We start from the raw sequence: 13680 nt of genomic DNA, 5'->3' as shown, positions 1-13680 counted from the left end.
ACGAATTAATCTATTATCAGGGGCCACCTTCCATTCATGGAGGGTCTCTCCTTGCAGACCCTGTTTCAACCACGGTACGGGACAGTCACACGGCACTGGTACCAGCTCCATCTTTCAGAGGTGGGAACAGAGGCCCACAGCTGTCAATCGACTTGCCCAGGGAGCTGGGATTCTGGGCAAGGGAAAGCCCAGCGCGTGGTGGCCCAGCCCTGAGCCCTGCGACGTCTGAGCTGAGAGACACGGACAGCGACAATCTCCCCTCCATGGTGGCAGCCGGAGCACTGAACAGGGTTTGCGTGCGGCCAGTTCAGGGCCTGGCAGGCGGCGGACGCGACCCTCCCTTCCCGGTTTTGTTTTCTCCCTGGTCAGCTCCTCCGGCCCATCCCCACCCTCTGAGTCACACGCGCAATTGGCAGCCAGGCTCCCCTGGCCCGTCCTGGACCAGCTCCTGTGCCGCCTCCCGCCCCCGCTCAGGAAGGACCAGTCTTGGCTGCAGCCAGACCCAGGTCCCTCCAGAAAACAGGATCCAAGAGAAGCCCGGCCTGGTGCGGTGAGGCCTGAGACACGGCCCCAGCCAGGGAGAGGCAAACAGGCCATGACAGAAAGTAACACAGAAATCCTGCCTGACTTTCCAGCCCACCGGCTTGCCCTACGGATTTCACACACTGAAGGCCGAGACGTCAGCTCTTGCCTAATCTCCGGCCTGCAGGTCTGCCATCCAGATTTTGACTTTGCAAGCCCCACCAGTGCCTGAGCCGATTCCTAAAAATTCATCTCTGCATATACACATACAGCTATTGTACTGGTTCTGTTTCCCCTGGAGAACCAAATGATACGGCCTCCTTCAGTGCGACAGAGGATCGAGCATGGGATGAGCCAGAGAGCATCCCGAGAAAGTGGTAGTGGCCGGAGGACTGCAGGATGGGCCGGCAACTAGGCAGAGAGGGCAAGGGCCCCCAGGCAAAGGAAGCTGCAGGTGCAAAGGCCTGTCAGGAGAGCAGGTGAGTCCGAAGGAACTGAAAGAGAGAAGGTCAAGTCAAGCAGAAACCCAGAGAGGAAGATGCAGGATGGGGCTGGGGGCGGGCAGGCAAGGTCGGGCAGCCCCCTAGGGGCTGGAGCCACATCCCCGGCACCACGGGAAGCCCCTGCAGGGTTTGAAGCCGTGGGGTCTCCTGATCAGGCTGAGGGAGGTGCAGACTGGCCTAAGTCACACCAGCTGGAGGAAAACCAGGAGTGACAGCACAGCACCTCCCGCAGTGCCACCCCTGTCCCTGCCCTGCCAGGGGGGGCCGGATGTGTGCAGCCAGGCCTTCCGGGGTCTCGGCAGGTGAGCCGGGCACCTTGGCTTCCCTTGCAGATGGTCCCTCCACCTCTCGCACCCTGCTCTGTGCCCAGGGGCTGCACGCACGGGTTCCCACACTGGCTGGCTCCCTGTGGGCTTTGGGCCATGGGGACGCAGAAAGGAGACAGGAGGAAGAAAGGGGGCTGAGGTCAGGTGCTTAGGGCCCTGGCCCCCTCCCTGGGGGGCAGCCAGGACCTGATGGCCTCTGACTCCTGTCAAGCGGCCCTCTCCACGCAATGGCTCTGTTTGGGGGTCTTTGTCCTTGTCCTCTTGCCTCTTTAGCCCCAAGGTTAGAAACTTGTTTTCACTCCCAGGGACCACACTGTCCTGGTGTTTCCCTATCCCAGACCACGCCCTTGAGAATCACCCTGGCATTAACCTGCCCTCGGGGGCCCACTCTGAGTGCCCCACCTGCATCCTGCAAGCAGTACCGCCTGGAGGTTTGGCCCACAGGGAGCCCCGCCTCCCCACCACTCCTCTCCCCAGAGAAACAAGCTGCTCTAAGAACAGCCCTGGCAGCTCAGAGGATGTGCAGGAAGAGCTGGCACAGGCCAGCTGGATCCCCCTGTGCCCCGGCTCCCCTCCCTCCTCCTGCGCTTTCTGGAATCCTCCCAACCCTGCTGCTCCCAACGCTGCCCGGGACTCACCCATCGGGAGGCCTCCTTGTCCTCCTCATGCCATTGAGACAGCCCAGGGCAGGGACAGAACTGGGGGCGGGGAGGCTCCCTGTGGGCACCACTCAAGTTCCAGGCTCACCACATTCCAGTTCCCACTAGTGGGTGTGCTAACAAGCCCCACCTCCAGGCTCCCTGGGCACACCCACCAGCCACCTCCCAACACTGCCTCCCACTGGATCGCAGGGGAATCACAGGGCAAGGCCCCGTTAGCCCTTGGCCACTCTGGGCAGTGACTGGAGCTTGAACCCCACCCACTCCTGAGCCCCGTTCTGTGACCGTTTCACCTGCTCTCTCCCACTTGTCAACTCTCTGACTTCTGCTGGACTTAAATATCCAGATATCAGAGAGAATCCTCATTGTTTTTCCTGCGGACTAAGGCCCCTAGAACATCTCTAACCAGGTCTGGTGGCCACTGGTAGTGTCTCCTTCGTCCTGTCTCTGGATTGATTAGGCAGCTGCCACCGTCTCCCCATTTATCCATGCAATCTGCCCATCTGGCAGTGTCAGTATCTGACTCTTTATGTGCCAGACACCTGGCAAGTCACCCAGAGGATCTCCGGGGCAGGTACCCTTCAAAGCTATGTAGCTTCTTAGGGACCAGCCAGGATGGGAACGAGACAGTTGCAGGTCGTGTGGGGAAGGTAGTGTTACCTTACAGAGAGGGAGCTGGGGTCACCCGACTACCGAGGGCTGGGGTGGATTCCCAGGCCTGCTCTTCAGTGCCAGCCTGCCTGGCTTCTCACCTGGGCACGCGAGAACCCCTGTAACACCTCACTGAGCACACCGGCCGTGCCTCTCATCACCGCTAGATGGTGAAGCCAGCCTGGGCCGCTCCAGGATCGTGGGCATGGCAGTTCGTACATGTAACTCTCTGCTCGTGAGGGACCAGCATTTCCAAGGACGGAATGCCAAGGGCCCCAGGGATGCGGAAGTGGCGTGCTGGTGATAACCGAAGGGAGAAGGGAGACAACCTCTGTGGACGAGGCGGCCATGGAGCCGGGCTTTGAACACAGGGGGCCTCTGGCACTGATGGAGGAGAACGGAGAGGGTGGGGTAAATCAGGCAGCTCCCAAAAAGTGCACAGTGCAGGCAGCGGTGATGGGGGCACTGGGCACAGTTATGGAAAACAGGGTGCCTTTAGGAATGACTTTGGTGGGCAGGGGCCTGGTCATGGAAGTCTTAAGAAATATGGACTTTGGGATGAAGGCAATGGGGAGCCAATGATGGTTTGTGAGCAGCAGACAGTAGTGACACAATTAGCATATGGAGTCTGGACTGGAGAGGGTGCACACAGCACCCCCTAGAGCCTGGAGAGCAGCGCTGCCTCCGTCTTGGCGCCTTGGGAAGCCTGTTTGGAGCTGTTTCCCCACTCCTGCACTAACTTGACCGTTTGCCCATTTCCCCCACACCCAAGAAGTGCGGCAGGTTGGGAGAACCCTCTCCAGGGCTTGCAAATCCTCCTCTCCTCACCCTAGTACCTCTTGCCTGCTCCTTTGCTGGGGAGCTGGAGGAGAAAGCAGAGGTTCCCGGAAGCACAAGCAGTGCTTCAGAGCAGGTGCTTTGGAGAAGCGCCCCCGAGAAACATGATTAACCAGGATTAGGGTCATATGAGAAGGAGCTGGATAAATTTTCATATTGTGAGCTGCACAAAAGGAATTTAAATCCACAAATCTTCTTATGTGTGTAGACTGAAGGGTGCTCAATCCGGAGTCCAAAGACACCCGCACAACATCCGAAGCGTGTAACGTGGTCAGGAATTTGAGGAGTTGCCCCGTATAGGCAGCACATCCTGGAGGACATTGGTCCCCAGAAGAAAGAGGGAGTTCCCTGATTTGGGTGGCAGAGAAGTCATGACAAAGGAAAGATGATTGGGAACTCTGAATCCCCACCCCAGGCCCCACCTCGGGGGTTGGCCCCTGACTCCAAAGAGCTTTGCAGAAGTAAGTGGCTGGAGTCCTGACTGGTCTTAAAGAGATAACTTCCTCCCAGGCCCCCTAACTTCAGGGGAAGATTTGCACTCTAATGATTAACAAGGGGCTTCCAGAAGGCTCCTGAAGGGGTTGGGGGTCGATCTCTGGTGATGCCCAGAACGGGGATTCGGACTGCCCGATAAACCCAGCAGCCAAAGTGGTGAGGAGCCCGGCACCTCCCGCCCCCCGTGTTCTGGGATGGGCGGGGACCCCAGACAAGCACGTGTCTGGCACAAACCATCCCTGGAAAACAAGGGTGAGAGGGGTATCATGGTATCCAGTGGGGCTGCTGGGATAAAACTGCCCTGGCCCAGGGGACCTCCCTGGCGGTCCAGTGGTTATGACTTTGCCTCAGTGCAGGGGGTGCGGGTTCGATCCCTGGTCAGGGAGCTAAGATCCCACATGCCCCGTGGGCAAAAACCACATAAAACAGAAGCAATATTGTAACAAATTCAATAAAGACTTTTAAAATGGTCCACATCAAAAAAAAAAATCTTAAAAAAAAACAAAAACTGCCCGGGCCCAGCTTCCCTCCCCATCCCCCCAGCCAAGCCCCACTCGGGAGGAAAGGAAGAGCAGCTCAGCCCATTCAACCCCACAGCACTCGGAGTCCAAGCCACCTGCGTGCGGCCCCCTCCCGAGCCCAGAACTTGGGAGGCCAAAGGAGGGAGACCTTGCCCCCTTGACAAGGGATGATGCAGCAGTCCAGTGGGAGGACCGAGAAGAAGGGTGCCTGGAACAGATGCACGAGGATGGTGTCATGGGGGCCGGGAGCTTCCAGGGCAGCTGAGACCAGGAAGCTCCGGAAAGCCTGGGGCAGGAAGTTTGAGAGAACACGGGCCAGCCTGGGGCAGCAGAACCCCAGCGAGCAGGGCAAGAGCAGAGGCCAGGGATGACCTGGCACACAGTGGGAGGATGTGGCAGATGTCCCCAGAGCCCGGCGTAGCTGAGGGGGGCAGGAGGTCTCGGAGCCACAGACGAGAGGGAGATCCCCGGGTTGCTGTCTCTCCGTTTGCACCCACAGCTGGAGAGTCTTGGAGAAATCTGTGCTAATGTGTGTCGGGGATCTGTCCCTAACATCTACGACCGTGCGCTGGGCGCTTCTCCCAGGGCATAAGGGGGTGAGGCTGCCTCTGTCATAGCCAAGGCTGAGGGCACTTGTGCAAGGGCACGCGGCCAGGGATGGACCTGAGATTCAACCCAGAGTCAAAGCTGCACTGCAGCCGCTGTGCCTACTGGGAGGCCCTGCCCTGCAGGTATTTGTACCTTATTCCCAGTTGGGAGATGTTAGGGACTGGGCAACACCCAGCTGACCCTCTCCCGCTGCTGGAGCTTCGGCCCCTCGGTCTCCCTTCTCACATCTGTAACTAACGAATATCATCTCATAAGTGCTCATAAGTGCTCATCATCCAAGCACTTATTTGACCAAAGGGGCTCAGGCAGGTTAAAGGACCTGCTCACGGTCACCCATCGGGGCAAGCAGTGGATGGAGACAGACAACTCAGGCCAGCATCCGTTTCCTGTGGGGGAAGTGGAAAGAGGACCGGGGGTGGGGGTGGGGCTGCAGTTCCAAAGCCTGATTAGCTGTGTGACCTTGGACGAGCCACCTGACCACACTGAGCCATACCCAGCCCTTGTGTGCAAAACTGAAACAGTAAAAATCCATGCCTTAGGAGTCCTAAAGGAACGGAATGAGACAAGGACAAGTTTTGGCCTCCATACAGGCCAGTAGCCTATCTGATCCCTCCTCTATATTAATCTGATTAAGAGCAGACTTATCCTGTGCCCTGACTGTGGGCTGAGTGCAGCTCTTAGAGCTGGCCTAAGAGCTTTATTCCTGCGAACTTGTTGAATCTATTAATACACCCATTTTACAGATGAAAAAATGGAGGCTCAGGGAGGTTAAGCCATTTGGCCCAGGGCTGTACACTTTGTAAGAGCGACACTAAAAGGTGATCCAAGCCATCTGGACCCAAGTGCCTGGGCTCTGCATCAAAGTGCCCTGCAGCCTGACCTGCTGTCACAGCTGGAGTCCTGGCTGGAGCCCAACGCCTCCCCTGCGGGCGCATCCATGCCAACTGGACCCCACTCAGGACTATTCCCACCCCCACCCCTCCCCGCAAAGTGTTCACAGCCGCTACTTATCCTCTATGCAATGGAAGAGGCAAGTCAAGCAGGAGAGAGGGAAAGAGCGAGCTACGCTGACCCCCAGATGGCGAATGCCCCCCTTGTGGTCAGGTGTGCCCCGGGGAAGGAGCCGTTTTGCCCCAGTTCCCGAGGGCTGTGGGCGAGAGACTGCAGGGTTTGTCCCCTGCTGCCCATCAAAGGGCCTCCCACTTGGGGAACACAGCACTTTCAAAACCTCTCATTCTGCCTAATTTGCTTTAAAACACACAGGCGTCCTTTCATCTTCTCCTAAAAATGCCGTGGTGAGTGGCAGGCTTTGAAGAGGCTGGCTGCTTTCTCGGGGTCTCAGAGGCTGGTCAGGGTGGCAAGTCCAGGCGTGTCTCAGGGTCTGGCGGAGCACACCTGACACCAGTCAGGGTCTCCACCTGAGAGTCTCAGCGCTTCTATTTTGCCAGCTAGGTGACCTCGCCCAGCCACGGGGCGGTATCCCGGGTTGACACAGGGACCGCTGGAGTTTGTGGGAGGGACATGGGTGGGGGTAACTACAGCTCTCTCCAGATGTACAGCACGGGGTGGGAGTGAGGGACGATGAAATCAAATTCATATTTTATGGCAACTCAAGAAAAATTTAAACACAAGTTTCCTTTGCCCATTTGGACCTCCTCCTTCCCTTTAGTGTGTGCTGTGCATCTGCATCCAGATCTCCTTAGAAGATAACATTCCTCCTTAATCTCACAGAGGGTCACAATTCCTTAGGAGATAACCTTTCCTCTTAATCTGGTAAGGGGTCACGATGACCCATGACCCATTACTTGCTTTGGACGTGTAGATCTGGATTGTGTAAACTGCCCATAATACGTCATTTGATGTCCAACCCTTTGTCTCAAAAACTTGTATAACTGTGCTCTGACCTTTAATGGGAGGAATAGTCCTCAGAGCTTTCTGAAAGACTGTCTCCTGGGTTATAATCCTCAGGTTAGCTCGAATAAGATTTTCCATTTCTTTCTTAGATGGACTATTGATTAGTTTTTTTCATCCATAGGAACAAGATCTGAAGAGGGGCTGCCCCAGCTGTTTTCTCTGGCTCTATTCTTTTGCCCTCTGGGAACCTGACCCTTTTCACCTTCACATCCTTCCCTCTCCCAGTGAATGACCAACATCTTTATCAAGGAACATACTGGCAGGTGAATTCTACATGGGTGTCTGCGTGTGTGCTGTGAACTAGAGCTGCACATCAAACAGTTTCCATCTCAGTAAAGAAAACGAATAATCTGAAACCTAGAAGGCTGAATTATTAGAATGAGTTTGCGTCCTCATATTAATGCAAATAATAAGTACATGGTCTTCAGATTCAACTTATGTTCATGAGGCCTCCACAATACGCCCAGATGCTAATTTCCTTCCTATTTTATGGGCAGATAAGCAGGCTTAGGGAATAAGTGCCTTCTGATAAGCCATGACCTGGAATTGGTCCCAAGAACCTTTACTCCCTTTTGTTTCCTGAGCTCAGCCTCTGAAAGCACTGACTGAGCTAAACTCATCCCTAAAATTTAGAAGAATTTACCCTGAGCTCAGGCTCCAGGCATGAAAGGAGTGGGGTCTCTCCCACCTTACACCAGTCTCTCATCTCTGACCCAGGACTCTCCTGTCTTCTGCCAGCATCCCTGAAACACTAATAAGCTAGCTTATTGGCTTGTTAGTGGAATAAAATCAAACCCCAGACCTTACACCCATGCTTTTCTACTTTCCATATCTTAAAGTATTTTGTTATCAACCAAACGTCCTTGTTGATGGAGTGGCTTTCTGTCTCCTGTCCCCTCCCAGCTGGTGAATTTCACGTCTCCAGCATCACCTTCCCCCGAATTTCCCTGGTTCCCTCTCTTCCCCTTTTCCCCAGAATTCATACGAGACTGGGATGTATTGGATGGAACGGACCAGAAGAAAATTTGATTTGATTAAAGCAAAGAGAGACATTAGCTTTAGTTAGTAATCACAGAACGTGTTTCGCCAATGAATTTGGAGCAGACATTGTGGAAAACAGAAAACGTAGAGAAGTGAAAGTTTCTGAACATTTATATTTTTGTGACTTTGAGAGCGAGCTCAGTCATGGAGTCTCTAGAGTTTGACCAAATGTAGAAAACGGTCAGGTTGAGCCTGAACTGCCCTTGAGAGCACAGACTGTGTCTTATTTAGTTCTGTGTCTCTGGTGCTGTGTCCTTGGCCCTGGCCCCTCATGGGGGCCTGTTAATGGGCAGATGGACAGGTGGATAGCCCAATGATGCCGATGGGCTTGCTGGTCGACCACCAGGCTCCCTGCTCCTTGGGGAGGAAGCAGGGAGGGCTGACCCTCATGGTACATGAGCTTTCTGACCCTTTCTCATGGGAAACTTTCAAGGAACTCACGGTAACCAGGCAGAACTGCTTTCTGATTATTATTTTTCCAGTTGAATGAGATTAAGTTCACGGAAGACTTAATAAGTCCTTTTGGGCCCTGAGGAAAGATACATATTCCTTTGCTCCCGGAAATGAGTTTCTGGCTCTGCAGACCCAGGTCTCAGATCAGGGGGAGGTGAGGACTATTTGAAGCCCTTACATGAATGCCTGAGGCAGGACGGCCAAGGTCGTGCCCCCTTCATTGGGCCCCTCCCTGCTGAGAGCCCCATGTCTACAGAATCAAAGGGAAGCTGCTGAAACTCTCTGTCCCTGGGCCTGACTGCTGCCTGCTTTCAGGCAGAGGCTTGTGGCATTTCAGGATCGCAGAGGGTCGTAGGGAGCATCACACATTTCTGCTTTTTTTTTTTTTTCCAGGTGCAGAAACTAAGGCTCCGGGGCAGGGAGGGGAGAAGACGTGACTTGTCCAAGGTTGTAAACGAGAATGTGGTGGCAGCAAGATTCGAAGCTGGGGTCCCTCACTCCCAAAGCACATCCCTTCTGGCACACCTGGCCCATGAGCTGCTCCAGCAAGAGCTAGACAAGCATCAGTACCAACACAGATGCAGAGCAAACGGAGTCCCAGATGGGACGGGCCTGCCTGAGATCACAGCCTGCTAATGGCCATGCCCCCGTCCCCACCCCAGGCTCTGTGGGCTTCAGCCCCCTCTCCTGCGCTCAGCTTGAGGTCAGCAGTACAGCTCCAACCTACTTTCTTGCTCTGTTTCTGTGATTTTGGAATCCAGATTCCTGCCCTGCTTGGAAGCATGGGCCTGAAATAGTACATTACAGTGCACGGAAAACCCCCAGTCTTGGTTTAAACACACATTTTGAGAATAAATGCAAAGCAAGAATGTGAAACTATTTCAAATGTCACCCAAGAGTGAACTGTGCAAAGAGGATGAAGGAATGAGACAAGCGGTTTCCTGTTAGAGATACACCTTCTCTCTGCCCCGTTCAGTTCTGTTTGATTTTTCTTGCTACGCAACTGCTACTCCCTGCCACATCCCTAGACACTTGGAGGTGACAGACGGAGGGAACAATGGAGATGGTTAGGAACTGTGTTGCTGGAAGGTGGGGAGGCAAGCACATAGAGAATCAGAATCCAAGGGTGCAAAGGTACAATAAGCACATGCCCTGCCCCAGGGCCTTTGCACGTGCCCCTCCCTCTACCTAGAACGTGTTCTTAAGGTGGAACCCACAGGGCTTGCTCCTTCACTGCATTCATTCTTCTGCCCAGCTGCCCTCCTAGGAGAGGCCTTCCCTGATCACCCCAAGACAGCCTCGCTGTCACTATCCCTTTGCTCAGCTGCATTTTCCTTCATAGCCTTAATCAGAAAAATGACACTCCATTGTATGCTGAATTCCTTCTTTGTCTGTCTCCTCCCCACCAGGAGGGCAGGAACTTCACCTGTGTCCCTCACTGCTGTGTTCCCCCCTGCTGAGAACAGCGTTAGGGTCTCAACAAATATGTATGGACTGACGGCAGAGTGAAAAGTGCTCCAAGCTCAGGGAGCAGAGGTTCATTCTGGTGTGGGCACAGTGAAGATGAGGGAACTTGGTCATTTCCGGGCCTCAGTGTCCTCATATGGTGAATGGGATGATTCCAATGACAACCTCAACCAGCCTGGACCATGAACGGCCGGCCACAGTACCCTGCTCAGAGCAGGTGCCCTCCGAACTCTGGACCTTGCGTCTCGAGGTTTCCTCTCCTAGCTGAGCTCTGCTTGTCCCCGCCCGAGCAGATCAGCCATCCTCAGGGAGAGGAAGTCAGGGCCCAGCCTACAGATTTCCTTTGGCTTTTGCAAAAACAGCGAAACCAAAAATACTACAAAACGACACTGTGTATCTGCACAGGGCTCAGAGCTGTGGCCACAGGTGTGAGTCCTGCCTGCTGGGCTCCTCTGCGGCAGGAACAGGATGTAGAGCACATAGCTCGTAAGCAGGCATCTGGCCCCGCTGTGGGGTCCACGGGTCTAGTTCCTGAGATCCTGGAGCCTCCGTCTGACCTCCCTGGAACAGTAGGATGGCCTCTGTCGGCCATGGGAGGCTCATTCCTGAACCCACGTGTGCATCTGGCTCTGGGTTTGTCCTGAGCAGGGTATGCATGGAGGATGGGTTGGTTTTTATCAAATGCCACCCCCTTCTCAGCCCTCTGCCCCCATGGCTCTTCCCTTTCAACCAGGAATCTGCGTGAGCATCATCAAGGCTCACTGATGCCCCAGCTGGGAAACCACAGCCGAGGGTCAGCGTTGGCTGCACTTGGTCCATAACCCACTGTACAGATGGGCAAACTGAGGCCCCGTGAAGAGGAGGGCCTTGGCAGAGTCCACACAGTGTGATGTGGCGGAACCAGACCTAGAACCAGCTTTCCAGACTCCTGGACAAGGACAATGGCCGTTAGATTGTGGTTTTCATGTTTTCTTTAAACTGAATCTCACCCAGGCAGAAAGTAGCTACTGAAACTCAGCTTTTCCGGTTGATGCAAGGGCGGGGACCCCTGGCCCAGCTGCTGGGCCTCCTCACCACCCCTAAGGGGGTTTTAAAACCAAAGCCCTTAATAGACCACACCCACTGTCCACTCTAGTAGCCTGTGAATGACACACCCACTTCCACCCCAACTCCAGGGTTTTCTTTGAGGACTTTGGAGACCAAATCAGGTAGTTTATTTGTGGTCATGTTACTAAATGGGGCTTGTTCATTCTCAAAGGTTTTTCAAAAATGAGTTCTAGGAAATCTTCTGAAAAGGAAGAGAGTAGGTTTCAAGGATGAGAAAGAAGAGATGGAAGAAAGGGGATGTAAGACGCAGCAGGACCAGGAGAAAGTGGATATGGTCAGAGCCACAGTGAGGATGCAGGAGAGAGGCTGGCGGAGAGCGTTAGCACCCAGCGGGTGCCTATCCGGATGTGGGGTGGAGGTGCTGGGGGCCTCCAGGCTGGACCCACCTCCACACCTGCCCTGCCTCCCTTCCCACCACGAAGTCAAGGGTCCTGCTTTTGGAATCACAAAGAAAGATCCATTCACCTTCAAAATAGTCTATAGATACAGTCTGTGCATAGAGTATCTGCTCTTTATAACGGGGTTATAAAGCATTTCTTACTTGCATGTGTTGGCTACTTGCTGATGCATTTGAATGTGGCAAAAAGGGGAAACAGTTAACCAAGACTTTTCTTATGATTAGACACACATCCCTATCCCTGAACATTTCACGACTGCGTGAGATTAGAAAGGACTGCCTTCTAAACACCCTGTAGGTACGGAGAGCCTACTGTGTTCTGGATGCTGTAGAAGGCATCGGAAGAAATATGATAATAACCAAGTCACAGGCCTCCCACGCTTGGGTGGAGGAGGACGGTCATTTCAGCATGGTTTAAGGCACAGAAATCAAGGCGATTAAGAGTACAGATTCTGCTGTCAAAGAGAGCTGGGTTCAAATCCCAGCTCTGCAACTTACCAGCTGTGTGACCTCTGGGGAGTTCCTTAACCTCTCTGAGCCTCAGTTTCTGCATCTGAAAAATATAAGAAAATACTCAGTCTTAAGGAGAGGGAGTGAGGATCTAAAGAGAGTGCCTGCCTCCTACTCAGCTCAGACACAGAGTAAATATTGACTGCTGATGAGAAGAGGCATGCCGCGGTGTGGGGAGGGAACAGCAGTCACATACAGAGCCCTGCGGGGAGTCAGGAGACCTGAATGTGGAGGCTTTCTGTTCCGAACTGTAAATGAAAGCTCCGTGCTGCCTGATCACCATGACCGCTTCCTGCTCTAGACAGAAGACAGAGGAGGGCGTATTCTGATCCTGAGACCGCTGTGCGCACAACACTGAGCTAAGATTCTTCACATGTGGTCTAACCTCCCAGCCTCCGATAGGACAGAGGAGGAAACTGAAGGCTCATCAGGCGGAGCCCAGTGGGGTCAGAGGGGGGTTGGAAACCTGTCGAGTCGAAGCCCTTCTCTACCCAGAGGACAGAGGACAGACATGAGCACGTGGCACCTGCAACTGAATTCGTGGCAAGTCCCAGATCACATGTGGGGTGGGGGGTGGGGGGTCTGACTCAGGAATATTCTAACTGGCAGCAAACAGCTGAGAGTTTTGCATTTGCGAAGGGAGAGAGAACTTGAATCTGAGAATTAGGAGGTGTCATTGCTACTTTAGCACTTTTTCCTAAATGTGGAGTAGGGGAAGGGCCCTCCCTAAACAACAAGGGCGACATGCTACGGTATTATTACTATTAATAAGCCTGCGGGCTTGCAGCTGCTTCAGCCACGTGCTGTCTTAGCGCTTGTCCCCTGTGAGGTGTGCAAAATGCCTTTGCTCCCGGGGGTGGCGATGAAAACAACTTTCTGAATGGTCAAGACCTCCGGGTCCCCTTTCTCTCCCCCTCATCTGAGCACACCCGCGACCATGGACCTGAGCTGGCTGACCTCTGCCCGTCAATAATGGATGACCTGTGGACATTAGTATCACATAGCACCCACCCCGGCCAGCAGGAGGGAGTCGCTGCCCAGGATGGGCCCAACTTGCCTCTGACTCTCCATGGAAACAACAGGAAAGAAGGATTTTTTTTTTGTTTTTTTATTGAAGTATATCTGATTTACAATGTTGTGTTAGTTTCAGGTGTACAGCACAGTGATTCAGTTATATATACATATTCTTTTTCAGATTCTTTTCCCTTACAGGTTATTACAAAATACTGAGTATAGTCCCCTGTGCTATATAGTAGGTCCTTGTTGGATATCTATTTTATATATATTAGTGTATATATGTTAATCCCAAACTCCTAATTTATCCCTCCCCCCTTCCCTTTTGGTAACCATAAGTTTGCTTTCTAGGTCTGTGGGTGTATTTCTGTTTTGCAAATAAGTTCATTTGTATCTTTTTTTTTTTAGATTCCACATGTAAGTGATATCATATGATATCTGTCTTTCTCTTTCTGACTTACTTCACTTAGTATGATGATAATCTCTAAGTCCATCCATGTTGCTGCAAATGACATTATTTCATTCTTTTTCGTGGCTGAGTAATATTCCACTGTGTGTGTGTGTGTGTGTGTGTGTGTGTGTGTGTGTGTGCGCGCGCACGCGTGTGTGTGTGTGTGTAAAAATAACATATAAAAATAACATCTTCTTTATCCA

The 13680-nt window shown here is 53.2% G+C and overlaps 1 protein-coding gene across 4 annotated transcripts in view; it reads right to left on the bottom strand.

Annotated features, from left to right (window-relative positions):
• The window catches only part of ST3GAL1 (ST3 beta-galactoside alpha-2,3-sialyltransferase 1), an 85807-nt gene that overhangs the window by 30587 nt on the left and 41540 nt on the right, over positions 1–13680 (bottom strand). For all 4 annotated transcript variants that reach the window (XM_059901427.1, XM_059901426.1, XM_059901430.1 and 1 more), the window contains one exon: positions 12001–12055. The gene's annotated coding sequence lies outside the window, so the exon portion shown is untranslated. The remainder of the gene's footprint in view (positions 1–12000; positions 12056–13680) is intronic.

Source organism: Balaenoptera ricei, chromosome 17, assembly GCF_028023285.1.
Source record: "Balaenoptera ricei isolate mBalRic1 chromosome 17, mBalRic1.hap2, whole genome shotgun sequence".
Taxonomy (NCBI): domain Eukaryota; kingdom Metazoa; phylum Chordata; class Mammalia; order Artiodactyla; family Balaenopteridae; genus Balaenoptera; species Balaenoptera ricei.
The sequence above is the reverse complement of the archived record's forward strand: the minus strand, read 5'-3'. Positions and strand labels throughout refer to the sequence as shown.